An 18,571-nucleotide genomic window follows, 5' to 3' on the forward strand; every position below is an offset into this window, starting at 1 on the left:
ATGTTCGCCTATGCTACCTATTTTTGACAAAGTTAGGTTTTCTCAGCAACAATGTCTATTATATGATTTTATTACAATCAGTGCCAGGTAATTCAGAATCAGAATCAGAATCGGGTTTATTGCCATTGTTAGTGAAGGAGTTCACAACTAGGAATTTTTTATGGTACTATCGTGCAACATGAAACATATATGAAATAGTAAATAAAATTATAAAAATCTCTAAAAACACTGGGGTATAAGGCATGCAAAAAATATACTAATATATACACTTAGGATACAAATATGGATAAATAAATAAAAAATAAAATAAAAAATGTATATAAAAAGTAAAATGTAGTGGGCAGTGTAATGCAATGTAATGTTCAAGCAGTGGTATACATTTAAAAATAAGTTCTTGACGTCAGAATTGTCTGTTTATATCTTTTAGGCGAGGTTAACATAATCGAGCTGCTCATCTGAAAAGAGCCGCGTTTTTATATGAAATTGTAGCATCTTGGTGAAAAATCAAAAGAGAGCACATGAACAGTCTCCCCCTAATTCTGCTGTTACCCTTATTTTTCTGGGGAACACATACAGGCACGAACACATTACAGAGATCTGATGTCATTGCACAATCTACAAGCTATGTTGGGAACCAGCTGGCACCGTTCAGCTCGCAGATTAAGATAACTGTGGAGCCAGACCTGTTGCTGTTTGTCTTAGACCACAACAAACATGACATATGAAAACACTCAGTGTGGGTTACTATGGATCCAGTATCTTCTGCTTCCCTTTGAGTGTTCTGACCAACTTTATCTGGACTTAAGCTGTCTTATCCTTTGAGCCTCGATTTTCTGTTTGAGCACTTCTAGAATAGAATAGAAAATCCCTTTATTGTCCCACAGTGGAGTAAATTCTGGTGTTTACAGCAGTAAAACTATTATAGAAAAAATGCTCACACAAATGTATAAGAATAACATAATATTTTAAACACTAAAATCCTGTAAAGTGTTTTAACAATATATATGCTGTAGAATAAATAACCTATATGCAGCTATGGACATTTTTCCAGTAATGGATATTTGAAAATAGCAGCAACATCAGAGATGTGTAGAATGACAGCAGCAGGTTATTTAACTGACTAAGGTAGAAACTGAGCAGAATCAGCATGAATGGAAGAACTTATTGAGGTTGTTGGGAACAGTGGTGGTTCTAGAGTCTTCCAGCTGCTGGGAGGAAGGATCTGTGATAACGCTCCCTGGTGCATTTAAGGTGCAGCAGTCTGTCACTGAAGGAGCTCTCCAGTTCAGCACCAGCTGACATTATGGGGGACATTATCCAACAAAAGATTCGATTTATAGGATCTAAAGTATCTCCTTTTTTTTTTGGAAGTGCCTTTATTTCAGGGTTAATCCAGGGTTTGTTATTGGAGAAGTGATAAATCTTTCTGATAGGCACAGAGTTGTCAACACAGACGTTAATGTAATCAGTGATGCAGTCTGTTATATTTTTGATGTCCTGTTGATTAGGAGCACAGAGCTATTCTATTCAGTTTATTTCTATAGCTCCAATTCACATCATGTCATCTCAGGTCACTTTCCAGTTCACCAGATCATCCAGTCAGATTGATTCAAAGTTTTCTATCTAAGGAAAACCAGCTGATTGCATCGACTCATTGACTCTTCAGCAATCCCTCACACTAAGCATGCTTGTAGCGACAGTGGAGAGGAAAAACTCCCTTTGAACAGGAAGAAACCTCCAGCAGAACCAGGCTCAGTGTGAGCGGCCATCTGCTGAGGCCCACTGGGGTTCAAGGAGACAGAAGCAGACATAGAAAAAGAAGCATAGATACAAAAGGCAACTGTCAACACAGTATTGGAGAGACAGTCCCTGAGAGCTTCTTCAGCTTTCTCAGACCATCTCATCTCTGCGTTTCTCAACTTGTTCCCTGCGCACCAGATTCTTATTTTCAATAAATACTTTATTTAGTATTATTTCAGTTAAAATGATAGCAAGTGCAAAAAAAATTCTTAGTGGCGGCCTAAAGGTTAGGTCAGAGGTCACGGATTAGCGGACCGCGGTCCGGATCCCGACTCACCTGCTGGCTAATCCGGACCCAACCTGATTTAAAACATTTATAAATTACCGCATGTTGTCCAACAGTGTCTAATTTTACTTGCGCCTCTTCTCCAGTTAATACGGTAAAGGCCTGGGGAGCGTCCGGCTCCAGGCTGCACGTGATCCAAATGAGCCAATGAGCTGTCAGTCTGGGTTGCTGCTGCTGCTACTTTTAGACACAGCAGGCAAACCTGTGGCAAGCCGGGCGATGGGAAAGAAGGAGAAGACCATGAGAAAAAGAGAGCAGAGAAAGTGTGGACTGCTGGAAGAACTGCGGTGAACTGGTGAAAGAAAAGTGAAATGGCGTGCTCAAAGATGACCCTGCACATTTAGAGGATGTTTGGCTCAACCTGCTGCTGTGAAGCAGGATTCTCCACCATGAACAGAATCAACAATAAATCTGGATCCAGGCTCAAAATGAGCTCCTTGATATGTGCTTGAGAATGGCTTAGTCTCTGGTTAAACCCAGGTTTAAAGCCTTGCAGGGCAGCCTAAAGCCCACTGCCAACATTAAGACAGAAAAAATAAAGAAAATAACAAACGCTCAGTTCAGGGGTGTGAGAAAATATGGGAATCAGGAAATTGTCTATAAACCAAACTGAACGATTGTTGTTCTCTACTTCAAAAAACACTTTAGATTTTAAAATGAAAAAGTGTTCTATTTTTATCTTTTTTTATATTTTCTATTTTAAAAGTCAATGTATAACATTGATGCATAAAAATCCATTTTATTTCAGTTAAATTCTGTTCAAAGTATTTCTCCAATTTGAGTTAAATAAAGTTCAATATATATTTTTTTCTATATAACAAGAAGTATTGAATCTTCTGCTCTTCCCTAAAATCAAACTACTGACTGTTTCTGTGGTTTTCTGGTGCTTTCTACGCCTACATTTTCTCCTCATTTTTTGACAAAGGGAATCTTTTACCATATAATCCTAAACCGAATTAACACTGCTTTTTATTACTGTCCTTTGTATTACCTCCTATTTTCAAACGACAGAATCATTCTCACTAAACAGAGTGAGTTCTTTCACAAATTACCGGTACTGACGTTCTATCAATGCTTTTAATCTTTTTCATAATTTTCAACCAAAAGAGCCAAATGCAATTTTTTGATATGCTATATCACAGTTATATAAATCCCTTATCCATTAGGGAACAACTCTTATGGCTGATGTGTCTGAATTTATCAACTGAAATAACACAACAGGCATTTGAAATTGATATAAAGAGGGCATCAGATGACATAAACACCCTCTCTGTGCTCCTACACCGTCCTCCCTCAGGGTGTTTATCATTTACTGCTGCATCCTTTCAGTTTCCATGCAAACACAAACAAGGAGATAAACAGCGGTTAAAAATACAGCATCACTGACCTCTGAAAGGCAACTCAGCTTGGTTGCCAGTCACTACTTCATATTTCCACTTTCTTTGTGTGTGTGTGTCGGGTTTTGCCAGTATAGCTCTGGGAATCGGTGTCCCAAAGCTAGCTGATAGCCCAACAGATATCAACATGTCAACAGATGACCAGTATGACTATGCCATAAGTTTCAGCTTGGTACTTTTATAGGAAAAGTGCACAACAGAGATGGAAGGGAGGGAGGGAGGGAGGGAGGGAGGGAGGGAGGGAGGGAGGGAAGAAAGAAAGAAAGAAAGAAAGAAAGAAAGAAAGAAAGAAAGAAAGAAAGAAAGAAAGAAAGAAAGAAAGAAAGAAAGAAAGAAAGAAAGAAAGAAAGAAAGAAAGAAAGAAAGAAAGAAAGAAAGAAAGAAAGAAAGAAAGAAAGAAAGAACCTAGGGGAAACAGAACACTGGAAAAAAGATCTAGAAATAAGTAAAAATGTCTTAAATTAAGTGCATTTACCCTTAATTAAGGTGGGTTAATAAGATGGTTTGCCAATGGACTGAGTATTTTTACTCTTAAAATAAAATATTTAGACAAAATGCACTTAAAATAAGACAATGCGATTGCGTTTTCTTACTTTAAACGTAAATTTTCTTGTTCCATTGACAAAATCTCTCTTTTACCTACTTAATCCAAGAACAAATGCACTTATTTTAAGAAAAAAATGCTTATCTAGATTTTGATTTTTTCCAGTGAAAGAGATAGAGACAGCAAAAAGAGTTAACGAAAAGAGAGTAAATAAAACTGCAAAAATACAAAGAAGATCTACAGTAACTCCTACAAGCCTGCTTCCTCATCTGCACCCAGCAGCAAAACCGCCAAACCCAAATGTCACCCTACATTAAATAAATGAAAAGGAATAAAGAAAGAAAGCAGGTTTCTGGTGTCAGCAGATTGAGCGTCATGTCTGCTAGGAAGTGTGTTGGTGGTGGGCGTGAACGCAGGGAGGATCCATCACTCACCTTCTGGCTCACCCTATGATGGGGATGAAGTCTGGAGGACAACTGACGGTTTCCTCCTGTGAACCCCCTTTATACCAAAACGCTGCCAATACGCCATTATACAGTAGCTGGAAGTTAGAAACACGTTCAGCGCTCGTCTGGAACACGTCAGATATGCTGATATGTGTTGGAGAGAAGTTCTGGATTAGTTAAGCAGAGGTTTAAGATCAGCTAGACGCCACGACTGATGAGGAACTGACACTGAACGGACGTCAGCCATCAGATAACTGACCTGGAACTGATGGTTCACGGATGGCAGACACTGGAATACGGCTCTTTTCAAGGCAGTCTGAACAACACACATGATTTTTTTCTAATGTGAACCAGGCCACATGGCTCTGTGGTCATGTGATACAAATCTGATCTTTTCAAATGATCCTGTCTGAACGGCCAAGTTACATTCATCCGACCTGTACACCATTAATACCCAACAAACGTCACTATTCTGCTTCTTGCTACACACAAGCAGCAAGAACAACAACAACCATGGCATATAATAATGCAGAGAGTAATATTTATGTTTAACCATCCTGAAAGGATTGCGTTTTTAAGATTGGGAAAGATCACATGAGGTTCTGAGGCGCGTGATGCACTTCAGAGAAGCAGCTGCTGGAGTTGGAAAATTTTTACTTTTGCTGCTCAACCAGTCAGATGAGCTGATCTGGGAGCTGGCAGGGAGTCAGACGCAGCACTGCTGATGCAGAGCGCTATGATCACTCCTCTGAAACAGTTTATTAACGCCTAAATTAACTTCAAATGTAGAAACCTGCCGGCAGAATATGTTGGCTTTTATTATCCTGCTGCCTGCAGTTCGTAGCACAGACCTGAAAAACGCTAACATCTACTTCCAGCCGCCACCAACAGGAGGGGAAAACCCTGGAGAGGCGAGCGGGCCAGAGGCAGCTGCTGCTGGGGATTCCCAGTGACAGCGCAGCGCCGGTATGTGGGGGTCTGAGCGGCTCCCACAGAGAAATAATCTTTGAAGGCAGGATGGTAATCTGGATGAACTGACTGCACAGACCATGTTTTCAGGAGGACTTTCTCACTTCAACATAGATTCTAACTACTTTCTACCTGCTGATCACAGCTAATATAGCTGCCATTGTTCCAGGCAGAGAAAGGATAGGGTAGCTCCGCCCACCGCGCAGCTAGAGCAGCAAAGGTGCTTCAGAACTTCAGGACTGAACTTGTACAAGCATCAAAAACGAAGCAGCACGCGCGTTTTTGCTGCTCCTGCTGCTTGCGATCTAAACGTAGGATTAGATGCATGTAACACAGTGTTTTAAAAAAGCAGTGGATAAAAGCACTGATGTTCCACAGCTGTATATTTGGATGAGTTTCCTAAAAAAGTACATTTGGGGTTTTTTTGTTCTTTTTTTCAAGAAAATCCTCTAATTTAGTCAAAACTTGCATTTGTTTTTTGTTGTTAATTGTAACTCAAGCATGCAAGGCAAGGAGAAAATACATGTTGGTCTTGTGGAAAAAGGAGACAGAATCTACTTAGAGTCCTTTGCATCAAAGCTGAGAAACAACATTTTCTAGAATGTGATGTAAAGTTTTATGCAGGAGGTAAATAATTATGATTCCAGAGCACTTAACAACACACTGATCAGACCGTTAATTGAAGACACAGAGAACACAGAATTAACTTTTTTTATGCTTTTCCTGAAAAACATCTCCACCCAGCAAAGATTTTTGCCAGGTTTGACGCTGTAAGCATGAGCTCATGACCTGCTGCTGAGTGTAATTTGTTTCTTTGTTATGTGCTAAAATTTCATGTGATGTGATCTGGGCAGTAAAACAGGTGGAGGAGAAAGTTGAGTTAAAAATAAACCATATGAATGCAGATCTGGTACTGATATCAGCAATACAATCATACACCTTCTGTCTTTCCAGGGGTCTCAGTTGTGTAGGTCGTAAAACAAACATCTGAAAATGGTGTAGGCCCCAAAAAATAACAATAAAAAAAAACAAGCTCAGACACCAAACTGAGTTTTTTCTTTTATAAACCCGAGTTGTACCTCAGAGCTCGTGTCCAAGGCTCCACTTCATGTTGGACGTTCTAAAGGAAGATTGGATATAGGTCTATAATTGACCAAGTCATCTGGGTCAAGAGAGAGTTTCTTAAGCAGAGGTTTAATTACAGCAAACTTAAAGGCTTTAGGTACATATCCCTGTAACAGAGATAGATTAATCACATCTAAAATGGAGGAGGAGATCAAAGGGAATACCTGCTTAAATAAGCTGGTTCAAACTGGATCCAACATCCAAGTTGAAGGCTTAGATGAAGACAACTCTGAAAGTTCAACTGGATCAAAGACGTTTCGCCACCTCTCCAGGAATCTTTCTCAATTCAAATGAGTTGAGAAATCTTCCTGGAGAGGTGGCGAAACGTCTTCAAATCTTGGAAACCAAGTCCAGTGGATATTTTTTTTACAAAATCCATTTGTCATGCCCCCCCTTAGAATCGTCTTGCCATTGAAAGATGCATCATGAGTAGACTGGCCTTGAAATGCCTTGACTTGCCTTACTGCGAAATTGGTTTGAAGAGTAGGCTAAATTAATTTCATTCACTGCAAATTTAATGCAGCATACATAGAGATGGCGCTGGTCAAACTCATCAATCTGGAAGACGAAGAAGTGCCCTGTTTGCACATGCACAGTAAGCAAGGTTCTGATAAATTGGTAGTATTATACTAATATTGTTATCCATCTCGCTGTGCCGGTAAGGAGCACAGACAGAATGCCTTAACTTTCTTGGTTCTTTAATTGTAATCAGGTGATACACAGCAGCCTGTCCATATTCACACTGATACAGATGTCAGCCTAGGTGAAACACTTGTGAATATTATTGTGTGGTCCACAAAGGAAAGGAATAAACAAATCAGAAAGGCCTATTGTATATATTGATAAAAAAATAATAAAAACTAATTAGAATATCACTTTACAACATTTGCATCAAGAAAGTGTGATATCTTATCATAACCAAACCTTAAACACTGTGCTTAACAAGGTTCACTAAACAAACATTGCATCGCATTAGCCTGTAGCTTCTAGCATTGAACGCTCTCAAACATTACAGAACTATCAATTATATGCAACATGGATTGAACATGACGTATCTACAGTTTCAAAACATAAAATCTATGTTTCTCTGATCGTGTTACACTTAGGTTTTGTCATCTGCACACACAAGTTCAGCAGCACATGCTGCTCGGCTCCGTCTTCAACTAATTAAAGTGCTGCACAGTTCTGAACAAAAAGCGCACTTACAACTTTTCGCCACTAGATGTTTCAAAACACCTTAATACAGATAAGTGTCTCTGGATGTTTCACTGCCTTTCCAACAGTTTCCTTTTCAAATACTAGGGTTGTTTTCTGTTTAAAGCAACCACGAAGGGACTCGAACCCTCAAACCCTCAAACCCTCAATCTTCTGCCTAATAATCCCTTCTTATCGCCTGTATACTACAAAATGTAGGACAAAAGATGAGGCTTAAAATCAGCTTGATCAACAAGTTTCCAGCACAACTGCAGAATGGGCCTGTAAAGGTCAAAAAGCCGTAAAGTTTGTGCCCACTTTAAGGCAGCTTGATAACTGAATTTTTATGTGGCATTGGCTCCAGGTAACACCACTTGTGTTGCTATAGCCTTTCAATACCAGAGTGCCTGCATATACACCAAATGAAATTCCTCAGTACAATAAGCCATTCTTTCCATACTGTGACAGCATGGATTGTTTCCTTTTCAAATACTAGGGTTGTTTTCTTTTTAAAGCAACCACGAAGGGACTCGAACCCTCAATCTTCTGATCCGAAGTCAGACGCCTTATCCATTAGGCCACGTGGTCCCTGACTTATGATTCTTTGCATCAATGGCCGTAAAACTAATGTGTTGACCCCTCACAAACACAAATTGATGGTATTTAATGTACTTCATGAGGACATTACAGTTAGCTGAAGGATGACGGGTACTCTTTATGTGTATTAAACATAAAATCTTGAAAGGGCATAAGACTATTTGAAATGAGTGACTGTCAAAACGTTTCTTCATTAAAGGAGTTATTGGTAGAAGATATGTCATCTTGTAAACGTCTACAAGAACTAGTCCTTAATTACATAAAGATCTACCTCACATCCAAAAGCCCAACAATGTCTTTTGACAATTCAAGGCAAGCCAAGGAAAAAAATGAAATAAAATACTGTTATAAAAGACTACAAATTCAACAATATTAGGTAAGTTTCCAGTCTATTTTCAATATAATTTTTATCTTGATAAAACTTCAACAGCAGGATTTGCCCAAAAAGACCTTATGAAGTTGAAATGAATTTCAAACATCTTTGATTTTCTTCCGATCTTACGATTCCTGATCGGGAGAGCCTAATAATCCCTTCTTATCGCCTGTATACTACAAAATGTAGGACAAAAGATGAGGCTTAAAATCAACTTGATCAACAAGTTTCCAGCACAACTGCAGAATGGGCCTGTAAAGGTCAAAAAGCCGTAAAGTTTGTGCCCACTTTAAGGCAGCTTGATAACTGAATTTTTATGTGGCATTGGCAGTGATGGGACTAACGGCGTTGAAAGTAACGGCGTTACTAACGCCGTTACCTTGTTTTAGTAACGAGTAATCTAACTAATTACTTTGACTGTAACTATAACGCAGTTACCATTCCATACACCCCGTTACTGCGCGTTACTCAGGTCGCACAATTAACCTTTTTTCATGATAGGTCTCGTGCGCAGCTGCGTGAAGCTGACACCCCACCCACGTCAAAAAAAACTCTGCAAATAGACTGAATGGTTAGTGCAACGTTAGTGCAGATTTGTGCAGAAAAAAATATTGTTTGTGCTACTTTTGTTTAAGAGATATTAAAGATTATTTTTAGGTCATCCAGAGGTGCGCGCCTTGTCATGAGAGAGGGGAGGATGAGAATGGCTGATGAATAGTGAGATTCCATCTGTCAGTTGGGTAGGTGGGTGTTTCCGCTGGCGGGTGTTAACGTACAGCACACACAGAGAGATGGAGAGTGAGGATGACTCCAGCAGCAAAACAGCGTTTTCCTGATAGAAATACCGGTGTTAGGTCGAGCTGCGTTTCCCCATCACATACGGTTTCCCCTGCATCTCCGCACAGCGCAGGTGGCACGATTCACCGCACACGCGACAGGAAACGCGCATGCTCGCTAAAGGCGCGCAACAGTCGCCCTGTGCTCACGCCACAGGAGAACTATGGAGAGCGTGAACGATCAAATGATAGCCTATATGGAGAAAGGGAGAAATCTGGATGGATGGATGGATGGATGGATGGATGGATGGATGGATGGATACTCTGCCTTCTCAACCTACTGTATTTTTTATTTTAAACATTATTTGATGGCCTTTGTGGCAGGGATGGAGATCCATATTTTATGTCACACACAGAGTATAGATAGATAGATAGATAGATAGATAGATAGATAGATAGATAGATAGATAGATAGATAGATAGATAGATAGATAGATAGATAGATAGATAGATAGATAGATAGATAGATAGATAGATGTTGCAGTACACAGGATTTCAGAATTAGACATCCCCAGTTATTAATTTCCTATACTCACCAGTTGCAATAAATGCAAAACTCTCTGCAGGTTCTTGTCTTTGTCGTTCGCTCTATTCAGCTGGCTTTGGAAACACACGGCAAGAAGATGGGGGCTGGGTGGTGAGGGTTACGGGGGCGAGAAACGCAAAAGTAACGTAATAGTTACTTTTTCTAGTAACTAGTTACTTTTATTGTGGAGTAACTCAGTTAGTAACTCAGTTACTTTTTGGGAGAAGTAACTAGTAACTATAACTAATTACTTTTTCAAAGTAACGTGCCCAACACTGGGTATTGGCTCCAGGTAACACCACTTGTGTTGCTATAGCCTTCCAATACCAGAGTGCCTGCATATACACCAAATGAAATTCCTCAGTACAATAAGCCATTCTTTCCATACTGTGACAGCATGGATTGTTTCCTTTTCAAATACTAGGGTTGTTTTCTTTTTAAAGCAACCACGAAGGGACTCGAACCCTCAATCTTCTGATCCGAAGTCAGACGCCTTATCCATTAGGCCACGTGGTCCCTGACTTATGATTCTTTGCCTCAATGGCCGGAAAAGTAATGTGTTGACCACTCACAAACACAAATTGATGGTATTTAATGTACTTCATGAGGACATTACAGTTAGCTGAAGGATGACGGGTACTCTTTATGTGTATTAAACATAAAATCTTGAAAGGGCATAAGACTATTTGAAATGGGTGACTGTCAAAACGTTTCTTCATTAAAGGAGTTATTGGTAGAAGATATGTCATCTTGTAAACGTCTACAAGAACTAGTCCTTAATTACATAAAGATCTACCTCACATCCAAAAGCCCAACAATGTCTTTTGACAATTCAAGGCAAGCCAAGGAAAAAAATGAAATAAAATACTGTTATAAAAGACTACAAATTCAACAATATTAGGTAAGTTTCCAGTCTATTTTCAATATAATTTTTATCTTGATAAAACTTCAACAGCAGGATTTGCCCAAAAAGACCTTATGAAGTTGAAATGAATTTCAAACATCTTTGATTTTCTTCCGATCTTACGATTCCTGATCGGGAGAGCCTAATAATCCCTTCTTATCGCCTGTATACTACAAAATGTAGGACAAAAGATGAGGCTTAAAATCAACTTGATCAACAAGTTTCCAGCACAACTGCAGAATGGGCCTGTAAAGGTCAAAAAGCCGTAAAGTTTGTGCCCACTTTAAGGCAGCTTGATAACTGAATTTTTATGTGGCATTGGCTCCAGGTAACACCACTTGTGTTGCTATAGCCTTCCAATACCAGAGTGCCTGCATATACACCAAATGAAATTCCTCAGTACAATAAGCCATTCTTTCCATACTGTGACAGCATGGATTGTTTCCTTTTCAAATACTAGGGTTGTTTTCTTTTTAAAGCAACCACGAAGGGACTCGAACCCTCAATCTTCTGATCCGAAGTCAGACGCCTTATCCATTAGGCCACGTGGTCCCTGACTTATGATTCTTTGCCTCAATGGCCGGAAAAGTAATGTGTTGACCACTCACAAACACAAATTGATGGTATTTAATGTACTTCATGAGGACATTACAGTTAGCTGAAGGATGACGGGTACTCTTTATGTGTATTAAACATAAAATCTTGAAAGGGCATAAGACTATTTGAAATGGGTGACTGTCAAAACGTTTCTTCATTAAAGGAGTTATTGGTAGAAGATATGTCATCTTGCAAACGTCTACAAGAACTAGTCCTTAATTACATAAAGATCTACCTCACATCCAAAAGCCCAACAATGTCTTTTGACAATTCAAGGCAAGCCAAGGAAAAAAATGAAATAAAATACTGTTATAAAAGACTACAAATTCAACAATATTAGGTAAGTTTCCAGTCTATTTTCAATATAATTTTTATCTTGATAAAACTTCAACAGCAGGATTTGCCCAAAAAGACCTTATGAAGTTGAAATGAATTTCAAACATCTTTGATTTTCTTCCGATCTTACGATTCCTGATCGGGAGAGCCTAATGATCCCTTCTTATCGCCTGTATACTACACAATGTAGGACAAAAGATGAGGCTTAAAATGAGCTTGATCCACAAGTTTCCAGCACAACTGGAGAATGGGCCTGTAAAGGTCAAAAAGCCGTAAAGTGTGTGCCCACTTTAAGGCAGCTTGATAACTGAATTTTTATGTGGCATTGGCTACAGGTAACACCACTTGTGTTGCTATAGCCTTTCAATACCAGAGTGCCTGCATATACACCAAATGAAATTCCTCAGTACAATAAGCCATTCTTTCCATACTGTGACAGCATGGATTGTTTTCTTTTCAAACACTAGGGTTGTTTTCTTTTTAAAGCAACCACGAAGGGACTCGAACCCTCAATCTTCTGATCCGAAGTCAGACGCCTTATCCATTAGGCCACGTGGTCCCTGACTTATGATTCTTTGCCTCAATGGCCGTAAATCTAATGTGTTGACCACTCACAAACACAAATTGATGGTATTTAATGTACTTCATGAGGACATTACAGTTAGCTGAAGGATGACGGGTACTCTTTATGTGTATTAAACATAAAATCTTGAAAGGGCATAAGACTATTTGAAATGGGTGACTGTCAAAACGTTTCTTCATTAAAGGAGTTATTGGTAGAAGTTATATCATCTTGCAAACGTCTACAAGAACTAGTCCTTAATTACATAAAGATCTACCTCACATCCAAAAGCCCAACAATGTCTTTTGACAATTCAAGGCAAGCCAAGGAAAAAAATGAAATAAAATACTGTTATAAAAGACTACAAATTCAACAATATTAGGTAAGTTTCCAGTCTATTTTCAATATAATTTTTATCTTGATAAAACTTCAACAGCAGGATTTGCCCAAAAAGACCTTATGAAGTTGAAATGAATTTCAAACATCTTTGATTTTCTTCCGATCTTACGATTCCTGATCGGGAGAGCCTAATAATCCCTTCTTATCGCCTGTATACTACACAATGTAGGACAAAAGATGAGGCTTAAAATCAGCTTGATCAACAAGTTTCCAGCACAACTGCAGAATGGGCCTGTAAAGGTCAAAAAGCCGTAAAGTTTGTGCCCACTTTAAGGCAGCTTGATAACTGAATTTTTATGTGGCATTGGCTCCAGGTAACACCACTTGTGTTGCTATAGCCTTTCAATACCAGAGTGCCTGCATATACACCAAATGAAATTCCTCAGTACAATAAGCCATTCTTTCCATACTGTGACAGCATGGATTGTTTTCTTTTCAAATACTAGGGTTGTTTTCTTTTTAAAGCAACCACGAAGGGACTCGAACCCTCAATCTTCTGATCCGAAGTCAGACGCCTTATCCATTAGGCCACGTGGTCCCTGACTTATGATTCTTTGCCTCAATGGCCGTAAAACTAATGTGTTGACCACTCACAAACACAAATTGATGGTATTTAATGTACTTCATGAGGACATTACAGTTAGCTGAAGGATGACGGGTACTCTTTATGTGTATTAAACATAAAATCTTGAAAGGGCATAAGACTATTTGAAATGGGTGACTGTCAAAACGTTTCTTCATTAAAGGAGTTATTGGTAGAAGATATGTCATCTTGTAAACGTCTACAAGAACTAGTCCTTAATTACATAAAGATCTACCTCACATCCAAAAGCCCAACAATGTCTTTTGACAATTCAAGGCAAGCCAAGGAAAAAAATGAAATAAAATACTGTTATAAAAGACTACAAATTCAACAATATTAGGTAAGTTTCCAGTCTATTTTCAATATAATTTTTATCTTGATAAAACTTCAACAGCAGGATTTGCCCAAAAAGACCTTATGAAGTTGAAATGAATTTCAAACATCTTTGATTTTCTTCCGATCTTACGATTCCTGATCGGGAGAGCCTAATAATCCCTTCTTATCGCCTGTATACTACACAATGTAGGACAAAAGATGAGGCTTAAAATCAGCTTGATCAACAAGTTTCCAGCACAACTGCAGAATGGGCCTGTAAAGGTCAAAAAGCCGTAAAGTTTGTGCCCACTTTAAGGCAGCTTGATAACTGAATTTTTATGTGGCATTGGCTCCAGGTAACACCACTTGTGTTGCTATAGCCTTTCAATACCAGAGTGCCTGCATATACACCAAATGTTACGTTTTTGTGGTCTCCTCCTGCAGAGTTACCTGCCTTAGATGGTGACACATTTTCACTGTGGCTCTGTTTCCAATAATTGTTTTGAGAAATCTTTTTGTCTGCCATGAATACTGGATCCTAATGTTCTTAGCTTGACACTTTGGGCTGATGTTCTCCACTTTCTTAGTTTTAGTGAGGACAGCGGCAGCAGCATTCTTGATCAGTTGCAGCTGTCTGATTCACTTTTTAGGCTGTGATGGAAAAATTCAATCTATCATTAATTCCATTTTACATATATTCATTTGAGTGCTGAATTTACACTTACTTATTTATAAAGGCATTTATTCAGGCCTCAGATGGTTTGGATTAAAAATGGTTGTTCTCATAACAAGCTAGATTTTTTCTTAGGGTTTATTGACAATATTTTGCTGTAATCTCCAACTGTCTGTAATTGTTTTGATTAACTGTGCTCTTAAAATCTTCAAAGCTTTTCTAAAAGTTTTAAGTTAAAAGAGGAACTTTTGTCTAACCAGAACAGGGTAGAACATTAAGCTATTAGAGCTGCTGTAATGGTCTTGGTCTTTCTTTAAAAAGAATTATAATAAAATGTAGACTGAGGGAATTACCATCGCTCTCCTGTAGTAAGTGGTTTGCATAGTTGACATTGTTTTCCCACAACAAGGGTGACCTGTGGAGACGCCGCTGCAGGGATCAATTCTACTAAAGATGAACAAAGCAGGAAGTAGTTTTACAACATTAGTCCTTTGATCCTGGAGATGTTCTTCAGGTGGTAGAAGGCCCACTTTGTTCCTGTCTCTATGAGCCTCTGCAGGTTCAGGTCTGAGTCCATCACTACACCCAGATTAAGAGCCTGATGCTGGTTTCTAACTGGATTAACTGAAGCTGGGTGCTAACTTTGAAACAATCTTCCTTTGGTCCAAAAACTGTTAATTCAGTAAGATTAGATTCAGCTGAAGAACATTTTGTTCACCCATAAGTGGATTTCTTCCATGCATTTACGCAGAGCTGGAAAGTCACCCGCTGACTCGGTGATGAACAGCATGATGTCATTATTTTCTGTTCTCTGTGAATTAACAGGACACCACCAGCTTTTGACCATACTTAAGATGCCATCTTGTATAAGAATGGTAAAATCAATCAAAGTAGTATCGCAATTTGGAGACATTTTACACTAAAGTTGCAGGACTGGAATTTCGATGACAACATGAGCCTCCGGGAAAAAGAAAAAAGTGTCAAACTAACATACAGTAATAAGATCAAAAGTGGCCGTTTTGATTATGCTAACCCACATGCAGACTGACTCATTTTCATGTTTAGACAAGAAATTGTTTAGTAGCATATTTTGGCACACCTCTGCTTTTTGCATGCAATGTTTGGATCTGTTCATGCTACAGTGTGTGTCTGTTTATGGAGGTCTGAGGGCTTTGTAGGCATATTTGTGTTGTGTTTAAAAGCTGCACTGACGTTCACAAATCTCTGAACTTTAACTCTGCATCCTCTTGTTAATGTTTATAGTGTCTCACAGTAAGTGCTGCAAGTAGGAGTATTACTGATGGGAAGGTTTAAGAAGAGCTAAAAAGACTGCATATAGCATAACCATCATAGTTTGGTATAGGATGGATAATTGTGGAGCACAAATTAAAGTGATAAAGTTTGGATGGAGCTGTGCTCCATCACTGTATTGTGCTATTATACCTTTAAATAACAGTTTAGAATTACTATAATTATTTCAGTGGATTTGAATTAAGATTAATGAAAATACTTTTATGAATTTAGATAGTATGTATGTAAAAAACAAACAAAAAAAGTATGTAAAAACATTTTTTTAATTAAAAGCCAATTTAGACAGGTTTATTTGCCGTTACTGGATAAGAGCCAGACATTTTGTAGACACCTGGTTCAGTACGATTTAATTGTAAAAACTAACCCTAACACTAGTTTCTGTGAAGGATAGTAATCAGTGAATCACACATGGTTTTGGTTTTCCTGTAGATCCCACAGAGATAACAGTGTGAGAATGTTTCAGTGTCTAAAGAGGGCTCAGACAGTTAGACAAGGAAGAAAAACTCATTCTGTGGTGGAGTGTTTTGGCTTGTTTTATAACATGCATGCACTTGATTGGACAGATGTGTTATGTTCTAGTTTAGTTTAACTGTTGCAATGTTTAATGGCAGTCAGAGACAGGCCAGTGAAATACCTTCCACAAAAAGAAGAGGAAACTGAGCATCACATAGCTTATAACTTTAAACTTTCGTTTTGATAAAGCTTCTAGTTAGAGTGGCTCAGGTTATCCTGAGCTATCTCTATAGTTCTGCTGCTATAGGCTTAGACTGCTGGAGGACATAGGGACCCCTTTTTCATCATTCTGCTTCATTCTATCTCTATTCTCCCACTCTGCAGAATCTGTTAGTTCAATCTCTAACGTTCTGCTCTCTCTACTTTTTCTCATAGTAGCTTCATCTGGTCTGTTCCTGTTTGGCTGTGACTCCATCCTGGAGAGAAATATCAGCTGTGCTGCTGCCATCAACACCTTTGTTTCTAGATGTTGGAGCTTGGCCTGTTTTCCAGTGTAGTCCTGTTTCTCTGACTGTGACTAACTGGATGTGCTCTCTTCATCCTCTGACATGGGAGCTGGCTCGGAGCTCGTCTGCCTGGTTGTGTGTTTCCTGGACGGGGCCGCCTGTGGAGCTGGTTGACAGTTGCCTTTTGTATCTATGCTTCTTTTTCTATGTCTGCTTCTGTCTCCTTGAACCCCAGTGGGCCTCAGCAGATGGCCGCTCACACTGAGCCTGGTTCTGCTGGAGGTTTCTTCCTGTTCAAAGGGAGTTTTTCCTCTCCACTGTCGCTACAAGCATGCTTAGTGTGAGGGATTGCTGAAGAGTCAATGAGTCGATGCAATCAGCTGGTTTTCCTTAGATAGAAAACTTTGAATCTATCTGACTGGATGATCTGGTGAACTGGAAAGTGACCTGAGATGACATGATGTGAATTGCAGCTATAGAAATAAACTGAATAGAACTTGTTGGTCATAATTTCTCCAATGTGAGATCAGTAAAGTTCAACATTTTAACACTTCTCCTATAAATGTCTTCCTTCTGATTTGTTTGCAGTAGTTTTTATTATTCATAAAACACTTTGAGTTCTTAAACTAATGAATGTGAAACACGTTTACTTCGATGTTAATTATAGAAAGTTTGTCTGTCTTTAATTTCTATTTTATATACATTTAGGTCGTCAGTTCCAATGTTTTCCTTGATGTTCAAACACTTAAGACATTTAAATGACCTAAACTTTGTTAGAGCTGGAGAGCATAGATGCTGCAGCGCGGCTTCAGGTTCCCACAGACTCACAGCTTCCTGGACTCCTGCTTGTTTAGCTTCTTTTTTCTGCTATTATTGAAGAATAATGTCATCCAGGTCAGAAGTCTTATTTATTGGGTCACATGTTGAAATGAAATAATTATCATAAAATATATTTTTTTTTACAATAAGATGAGAATTGAACTTTCTTTCAGTAGACTGAGTAAATTCTGGGTCATCATGGTGGAAACCAGAGCAGGCATCCAGACAATCAGCTGGTTTTCCTTAGATAGAAAACTTTGAATCAATCTGACTGGATGATCTGGTGAACTGGAAAGTGACCTGAGATGACATGATGTGAATTGGAGCTATAGAAATACACTGAATAGAATTTAATTCTCCAAAGACAAGCAATTCAACATGTTGCTTCCATGAAACCTCTCACTGAAGTTTCATGGAAGCAACATGAAACTTGCTTCACCAGTAAGCAGATCACAGGGGGTGCACCAGGGGGGCCATGATGTCCTGTAGAGGGAAAGACGACCCTTAAAGATTTCAGACGACAGGTATTAGAATGCAGGCTTGTTGTGATCTGATCCTGTGTTAGTGTGTTTCATAGGGATGTTGGAGTGTTTAAAACAGGAAGGATTCCCACATCGTTCCAAAGAGTTGTTAAAGATATTAGTGAATAAGGGGGCGTGTTAGTCAGAAAGCAGGCTGGACTTTATTTTCCAAGTTTTAAGACGTTTTGCTTCCCATCCAGGAAAATTAAATTCTAAATGGAAAAGGGGAGCTACCATTAGATCCTGGAATTTGAATTACATCTTTCCTATTGTCACCGAGAGGAAAAAGAGGGGGGTTGTAAAATAATTTGTTGCATCGTATTTGGATGTGAATTGCATCACATTCAAATGCGATGCAAATGTAAAAAAAGAAAAGGCCATTATATGTGTTTCCATCCACTGGAAGACTTTATGAGAGAGAAGTGTGATTCTATGTTGCATTCAGGATGCCAGTGGTTGTGGAAACAACTGATCAGTCATGTGAGATCAGAACTTATAC

General features: G+C 38.9%; 5 non-coding genes across 5 annotated transcripts; all 5 read right to left on the reverse strand.

The window, feature by feature from the left end:
• Positions 1 to 8,276: 8,276 nt before the first annotated feature.
• On the reverse strand, positions 8,277 to 8,349 carry trnar-ucg. Its single transcript has one exon. It is a non-coding gene; the product is annotated as a tRNA-Arg (tRNA).
• A 2,187-nt stretch (positions 8,350 to 10,536) lies between these two features.
• trnar-ucg lies at positions 10,537 to 10,609 on the reverse strand. Its single transcript has one exon. It is a non-coding gene; the product is annotated as a tRNA-Arg (tRNA).
• Positions 10,610 to 11,476: 867 nt separating this feature from the next.
• On the reverse strand, positions 11,477 to 11,549 carry trnar-ucg. The gene has a single exon. It is a non-coding gene; the product is annotated as a tRNA-Arg (tRNA).
• An 867-nt stretch (positions 11,550 to 12,416) lies between these two features.
• On the reverse strand, positions 12,417 to 12,489 carry trnar-ucg. The gene has a single exon. It is a non-coding gene; the product is annotated as a tRNA-Arg (tRNA).
• Positions 12,490 to 13,356: 867 nt separating this feature from the next.
• trnar-ucg lies at positions 13,357 to 13,429 on the reverse strand. The gene has a single exon. It is a non-coding gene; the product is annotated as a tRNA-Arg (tRNA).
• Between the last annotated feature and the right edge of the window lie 5,142 nt (positions 13,430 to 18,571).

This window comes from Cyprinodon tularosa, unplaced genomic scaffold (assembly GCF_016077235.1).
Source record: "Cyprinodon tularosa strain WSP-4 unplaced genomic scaffold, ASM1607723v1 ctg871, whole genome shotgun sequence".
NCBI classification, from domain to species: domain Eukaryota; kingdom Metazoa; phylum Chordata; class Actinopteri; order Cyprinodontiformes; family Cyprinodontidae; genus Cyprinodon; species Cyprinodon tularosa.